General features: G+C 36.9%; 1 long non-coding RNA gene across 1 annotated transcript in view; it reads left to right on the top strand.

Annotated features, from left to right (window-relative positions):
* The window catches only part of LOC109837168, a 16,765-nt gene extending 9,337 nt beyond the window's left edge, over positions 1 to 7,428 (top strand). The window contains exon 3 of the long non-coding RNA XR_002246204.1: positions 7,198 to 7,428. This is a non-coding gene — a long non-coding RNA (uncharacterized LOC109837168). The remainder of the gene's footprint in view (positions 1 to 7,197) is intronic.

The raw sequence follows: 7,933 nt of genomic DNA, 5'->3' as shown, positions 1-7,933 counted from the left end.
TCTATACCATCATTCCCATACCCAAAAGACATCAGGAGTCTTGGAGACAGACGATAATGTATTATTAAATTTTCGCCAATAGACTAATTCATAGAGTGGAAGACATCCTTAGTATAGAAGAAATATTGTTCATCACTAATTACGTTCGGCAATTACCGCGTGGGAGCCGGGGGCCGGGAGCAGTAGACTATTCCTCTACTCTAAAACACTTAATTTTGTTTGAAATAATATCCTCTATTTTGGGAGGCGAAATTTAAGGAACATAAAAGATATTAAGATGAGTACAAACTATGGTTCTTAAAGTAATCCGTCTCAAGAAAGATACGCAATCATCATGTCTAAAGCATCTAAACACAACCCATACCCTGTAATATAGTCTACCACTGAGAAAAAGGCATCTAATGTGATATTCTAAGAATGCCAGGACGATAAGGGATCAAACACGGGGCGAACCGAAGGCAAAAATACTAAATAAGTGTGAAGTAGAAGTGGAAGTGCTGAGAGGGTGAAGAATTATCTATCTGGAGGCCACTGGAAGATGTTTAATAGGGAAAGAGACAAGGGCTATCGCAATACGAGCCCAGAAGGACAGATCGGGACAGAGCGTGCGTCTCGTGGGCTCATGGACCACACGAGGGTGTTCTGGTAGAAAGATAAGAGTGAAAATTGCGTGGGCAGAGCTGATGCTTAAGGGGCCGTTTGGGACATACCCCGAGAATCTAAGAGTGCGAAGACAAGACAGGGGTTACTAACTTCTGGATATTCTCACTATTATCTAATTAACACACATATAAATATGATGTCTAGTATATACTTAAGTATCCAGGAGTTCAAACGACCAAACCAAATTAATACACATCATGTAAGTTAGAAGGGAGGGATCTAAACGGCGTATCCGAGAACCGGTTTGGGTGAACGACCAAAACAAATCCTATTTAGTCCTGAAATCTGTCAGAGTCCAGTCGATCGACGACGCATTATCGTCGATCATGAGAGGCAGTTATCGGGTCGCACTGATTGTGAAGATCAGCCGACCTGGATGAGCATGAAACAGCAGACTTAAGATATAGTACCATGTGAACTGAGGCTTTAAACTTATAAAGAAGTTTATTTTTATTTTTTGTCCAACAATGAGCTATTACATAATGACTGGAAAGATCTTCTTCTTTAAAAAACAACATATGTAGCGTTGTTAATTTTCAAAGGAATTAGCATCCAATTTTTATTGTTGTGAAAAACAGGAAACCCAAAATAACAATGTAAAGCAACAATCTAAAAATAAAAAATGACAGAAATCAAACTCTGTTGTTGCGCACCCAAGATATTTTTTGTTCCGGACGATTTAGGGTCATGCACCCCTTATCATTAAAACAGCATGGTAAGTAGAACTATAACGAGAGAAAAACAGGAGATGATTCAAATTAGACATATGGAGCAGAATGACGATGAGAGAGAGAATCAAAATAAGTAGTCTAACAAGCCAAAAAGAACCTCAAATGAGGCGGCAAGAAGTAATTCACCAGAGGTTCCGAACCTTCCCGGCCGGGACAGCGGCCCGTGCGCTAACTGTCCAAGGAGAAAGTCCACTATCAGACGAGCCGGGTTTTTAACGAGTCACCCAAATGTTACGCACGGACACGGATAGTCCGAGGTTTCAACGCTCCACGCGATCCAACGTCTGCACCATCACGTCACAATGTACCACTAACACAAATCCACCTCAAGTGTTGCTCTCAGCGTGACTCCCTCACAAATTTTCAGGAATTACGACCTACCTCTAGCGCAGTGACCGCGTGACCCCACTCCCTTGGGACCAACCACGATCTCTCACACACACTGCGGCCCTCCGTAAAGGTACACAAACATGTACTCATAAACTTATCGCTCAACAATAAACTAATATTACTCTCTAAAACAAATGTGAGCGCAACTCATAAGCTCATTACTCAATGTACAAACCCACAACACCCAAATGATTATCTATGTACTGGAAATACTATAAGCTCATAGGGTGTGTGTGAACAATGAGTACTAATCAAAACCAAACAAAACCAAAGTAAATCGACCTTATGAAATCTAACATCAAAATAACTAAATAGCAGAAATGTATAGCGGAACAAAACCTTTTTCCCCTATGAGACAAGAGAGAGAGACGGAACCGAGATGAGTACAAACGCCCAACAACACAATAGAATGACTCACTCAATTCTTGTAAAAATTCTTTACAACAAAACAACACTCTTAAACAAATTAAAAACCACTTAAACAAATTATAAAGCTCTTTAAACATTTTTCTCTTAGACTCATCGCTTAGGTCATGCGATACGAGGGGTATATATTAGCCGGTACAACCCCCACAGCTAAGAGACCACAAGAAAACCTAGCAAAAAGACAAAAATCCAAAAAGCTGAAAAACTAACGGGACAGTCCGTCAGCCGCTGGTAATGTGCCATGCAGGTCGACACTGATGAGGTGATCGTTAGCATTCAGCCAACACCTCATCGGTTCCGACTAATACCTCATCCAAGTCGACTCGATAACTTATCAGCTAAAGAAGATAAAACTTGCTAAATTCCAAGCGAGTTCTATCAGTCACTGATAAACCCATCAGTCGACTCGAAACAAGTTATATCTTGATAATCTATAAATCTGATTGAAGTCCTTCAAAATAGTAAATAAATCCTAAAAAATAAAACATTAGAAAAGTTATAACATGATAAAAACATGTTACCAAAAGAATTTTTAGAATTGCCACTTCATATTGTGTGGAAGAACTCATCATTTGTAAGAATGGACCAACGCATGAAAGTGATAGACATGAAATTTGATTTTTGACATAAACCAAGGTTTGAAACGTTTAAATTTTATAGCGTACATAAGATACTGTAAGGAAAAAAGTGATTGTTAAGCCATAAACCAATAACTCAAGATTTTCCAAATCACAACTAAAAAACAGTGTAAGTGAAGTATAAAAAAGGCTCTTTTCATATCAATAACACCAAAAACTAACCATATGAAAATACAATGTATATACTAGTATACTAAAAATTATACTATACCAAAAGTATAAATAATATAAAAAAACTAGAAATATATAAAATATATATAGATCATTATAAAAAAAAACGAAAATGTGTCTCTCTCCTCTCCAACTTCCTTCTCTATACGTAGTACTGTTAAAAAAAATCAGTAAAAAGAATATACTATCAAATACTATGATATTTATTCTTATAAGATATTAAATATATATAATTAATATAAGTGATCATATCCATGCCCCATTTCCCAAAATATTACGGAATAGAACGTGAACAAGCCCGAGACATATACGACTAAGTGAGAAACTAATAAAAATAAAATTTCTCCCTCAACCACATACGAGAGCGTCCAGAAATAAATGCAAAGGTATGGGCCCCGGTTCACAGTTAGCAAGCAATATAATAACAAAACTCAGAACAAAATATTTACCTATCATCAACAAGAAATCATCCAAGACATAACTGTACTTCTCCTGGCTCAAACACACCCTTACTACCAATCTGAACATAATGAATACCGAAGAAATAATGACAACACAGTTCGTCTCAACAGCAATAGAAGAGAAACAGCTACAAAACAACAACCTAGCATCAGTCCAATAAAAGAGATATTGAACTTCGACCTATTCTTCAACTCTTATCGTGCAAGGCAAGCGCTGAGCGAATACTCTAGTTCTGGCACATCCAATGGACATGTTCCTTGCCTCCTAAGTCGACGTACACCCAGAGAAACAGGTGTACGTCCGTGCATGCACACGGAAAGACCCATAAAAGAAAAGAACAACGAAAACAAGCGAAAACGCATACAACATTCAAATACAGAATAACATACCAATGGAAATCCCAACAAAAACAACCAAGTAACAGCATCATCAGCTAATAGCTCAGAATAAATCGTCAAAGTAACAGGGTCGATACCAATCAGATGGAATTAATACTTAAAAATCTACATCAAGAGACGTAGTAAGTCGAGCGAAATAATCCAAACACAGCGGAAACGATTATGTATATACACATATGTCTCAAATTGTAGATAATTAAATATTAATCCTGATCTATGATAAAAGAAATACAACCTGCATACATCTCACCAGAATCCCATAATGCCACCTAGCTAACAAGGTCATATAAGCTACGTCCATCTCTATAAAGAATCAAAGTGGATAAGACAAAGAAAAAACATAACGTCACAAACCCCATTAAAAAAAAATAAAAACTAATCCGTGTTCATCCTGGAAAATCAAGCTAAACTCGGGTGAAAGTCAAATTTCATGGACAAGGATAGAAACTTTCACAAATATAAAAACCAAAACAAAACTAAACTCACAAAAGCTGGAAGATACATCAAACAGCCTTATCTGATCAACATGATACTCACTCATGAACTCCCCCATCCCACACTCCAATCTCATATTTCTAATCAAACTAATCCACTCTATCTCTATTCACACCTAAATTCAGATCAATGCACCCACGACAGTGCACTAGGTCTGTCATGCACACGGGCCGACTCCAAGTCATGAACCTACTAGGTTCCAAACTCAACAAGGAGATAACTAGAATAACACAATTTCACCAAACCATATCATCGACATGTCAAATTACCAGTAAAATCATTCAGCAAAACACTGAATGTAATCATAAACAACAACTAGTATATTCAGAAAAATAAATCCTTTTCAAAATAAATTTTTAAAAATTATTCTCATTATAATAATCCAAAAATATTCTCTTTTTCCAGAAGAAATTCTTTAAAATTATTTCTCTTCAATTATTATCTAAAATAATTCCTTTCTCAAAAGAATTCCTTTAAATATTATAAACTCTCTAAAATGATTCTGTTATTCAACAATATATTCTTCACTTCATTATCATTATCCAAAAATACTAATTTATCACACAACTATGATTAAATCAATATTATTCACTAAATACCCGCAGGAAAATAGTCACAATAACTAGCAAATAATTCATAAAAATATATAAATATTCAAACTGAACATAAACAGGCGAGAGCGGGACTTACCTCGGGTTTCTTCAAATGAATCGACGCGACGACGCGGGCAGATCTGATGCTGTGAGCCGCCGACAGCTCTAGCATGGGAATCTGCGAGGGGAGAAGTGTGGCTGTGAACGCGGGCTGGAATGTGCTGCAAGGGGGAGCGATTCGCCAAGGGATGGCCTTAGGGTGTGGGCAGGCGGGCTTCGGGTGGAAGGATGGGTGGTCGCACGCCTGAGGTTGGAGGGCGATGGGACGTGGAGAGGAGGTCGGAGCGAGCTGTGTCGTCGTATCTGAGAATTTCGGGCCTGAGAGGAGGCTAGCGGTGGTGGCTCGGATCGCGAGGTGGAAGCGGCGAGCAGGGCGTTTGAGGTGGGGTGTCGTGCTCGTGGTTGAGAGAAGAGGGGGATGGCGGGGGATCTGGAGCTCAGACGGGGAGGGTCCTGGAGGGCCGGAGCTGGTGGTGGTCGAGCGGGACGTGAGACGGAGGAGGAGGTTGCACGTCAGGAGTAGTGGGATTGTTCGTTGAACAGAGATGAGAGAGGGAGATCGGCTCTCCCCTCGCCAGAGTTCCCTCTGATGTCGCGCTCCACAGCATCAGATCTGACCCGCGTCGTCAGCGTCGATTCATTTGACAAAACCCCGAGGTAAGATCCCGCTCTCCCTGTTTTGTAGTTTGAATATTTATATTTATTATGAATTATTTGCATAGTTTATTTGTGACGTATTTATCTGCGTGAGTTATTTAGTGAATAATATTGATTTAAATCATAGTTGTGTGATAAATAGTATTTTTGGAATAATGATAATGAAGTGAAAGAATATATTTTGATAACAGAATCATTTTAGAGAATTTATAATATTTAAAAAGAATTTTTTTTGAGAAAAGGAATTATTTTAGAATAATAATTGATGAGAAATAATTTTAAAGAATTTATTCTGGAAAAGAGAATATTTTGGATTATTATAATGAGAAATAATTTTTAAAAAATTTATTTTTGAAAAGGAATTATTTTCTGAATTACATAGTTGTTGTTTATGATTACATTTCATGTTTTGTGAATATTTTACTGTATTTGACATGTCATGATATGGTTATGTGAAATTAGTGTTATTATTATCTCCTTGTTGTGTTTGAGAACCTTAGTAGTTCATGACTTAGTGGCCTCGTGTGTCATGAACAGACCTAGTGACATGTGTGGGTGCATTGACTGAATTTAGGTGGTGAACTAGAGATAGAGTGGATTACGTTTGACTTAGAAAATGAGAAGAGTTGGGATGGGGAAGTCATGGTTCATGTGATCAGATAAGGCTGTTGATGTATCTTCCAGGCTCGCACCAGTGAGTTTGTAGCACTGGGGTTGGTTTGTTGGGTCAAAGTGAAGTTTGTGTAGTCACTTTGGTCCATGAATTTGATATTCACCCGAGTTTAGCTTGAGTCCGAACCAGGCTGAAAACGGATTACGTGTAGTCCTCTAACCGCGTTTGTGTAGCGATATTGGATGCACGTAGGGGATTTGTGAACAGTTAGTTATCCGATGATATGAGCGTTGACTCTGTGTGAGATATGGACCATTGACCTGTTATAGAATGACTAGTTACATGACCTTGTTACTAAGGTGATTATGGATTCTTGTGAGATGTATGCCAGTTGTATTTCTTTTCATACATAGATCAGGATTAATATTTAATTATCTACAATTTGAGACATATGATACCAGTTGTATTTCTTTTCATACATAGATCAGGATTAATATTTAATTATCTACAATTTGAGACATATGATATATACATTTCTTTTCATACATAGATCAGGATTAATATTTAATTATCTACAATTTGAGACATATGATATATACATGAATGTTTCCTTGTTTGGATTATTTCGCTCGACATACTACGTCTCTTGATGTAGATTTTTTAAGTATTAATTCCATCTGATTGTATGACCCTGTTACTTGGATGATTATTCTGACTATTAGCTGCATGATCGACTAGTTACTTGGTTGTTTTTGTTGGATTTCCAGTTGTATGTTATTTGTCATTTCTGTTGTATCGTTTTCGCATTTGGTTTTCGTTCGTTCTTTTCTTTTATGGGGTCTTTCCGTGTGCCATGCACGCTGACGTACACCTGTTTTCTCTGGTGTACGTCAGACTTAGAGGAAGAACATGTCCAGCTTAGAGATGTGCCAGAACTAGAGTATTCTCAGCAGGCTTGCCTTGCAGATAGAGTTGAAGAATAGGTCGAAGTTCAATATCTCGTTTTATTTGATGATCCTAGTTGTTTTTGTAGTCTTTTCTCTTCTATTCTGTTGAACAATGTATTTCATATTTCTTCAGTATTCATTTGTTCAGATATGTATAAGGGTGTGTTGACCTGAATACTTTATGTCTTGGATGATATTTCTTTTATGATATAAATATTTTGTTCTGAGTTTGTTTATTATATTCTTGCTAACTGTGACCGGGGACCTCTACCTTTGCATTTATTTCTTGACGCTCTGCGTATTAGGTTGAGGAGGAATTTTATTTTATTTATTCTCCTTAATCTAATATGTCTCGGGCTTGTTCACGTTTCTATTCCCCGATATTTTGGGAAATCAAGTTTAAATATGAAACAAATATATATATATATATATACATGTTTATTTTCATATGGTTAAGTTGTTTTGGTTTAGTTATGTAGATATGAAACAGATATATATTCATATACACATTTGCTTGTTTCATATTCTATTGTATTTGGAAAAATATTGAGTTATTGGTTTATGGACTTAACAATCACTATATACATATTTTATTACGTCTATAAAATCATTTTACAAAGTTTCAAAACTTGGTTTATGTCAAAACATCAAATTTCATGTCTATCAACTTTTCATGTTTTGGTCATTTT

This window comes from Asparagus officinalis, chromosome 4 (genome assembly GCF_001876935.1).
Source record: "Asparagus officinalis chromosome 4, Aspof.V1, whole genome shotgun sequence".
NCBI lineage: Eukaryota > Viridiplantae > Streptophyta > Magnoliopsida > Asparagales > Asparagaceae > Asparagus > Asparagus officinalis.
This window is presented reverse-complemented; position numbering and strand designations above follow the sequence as displayed.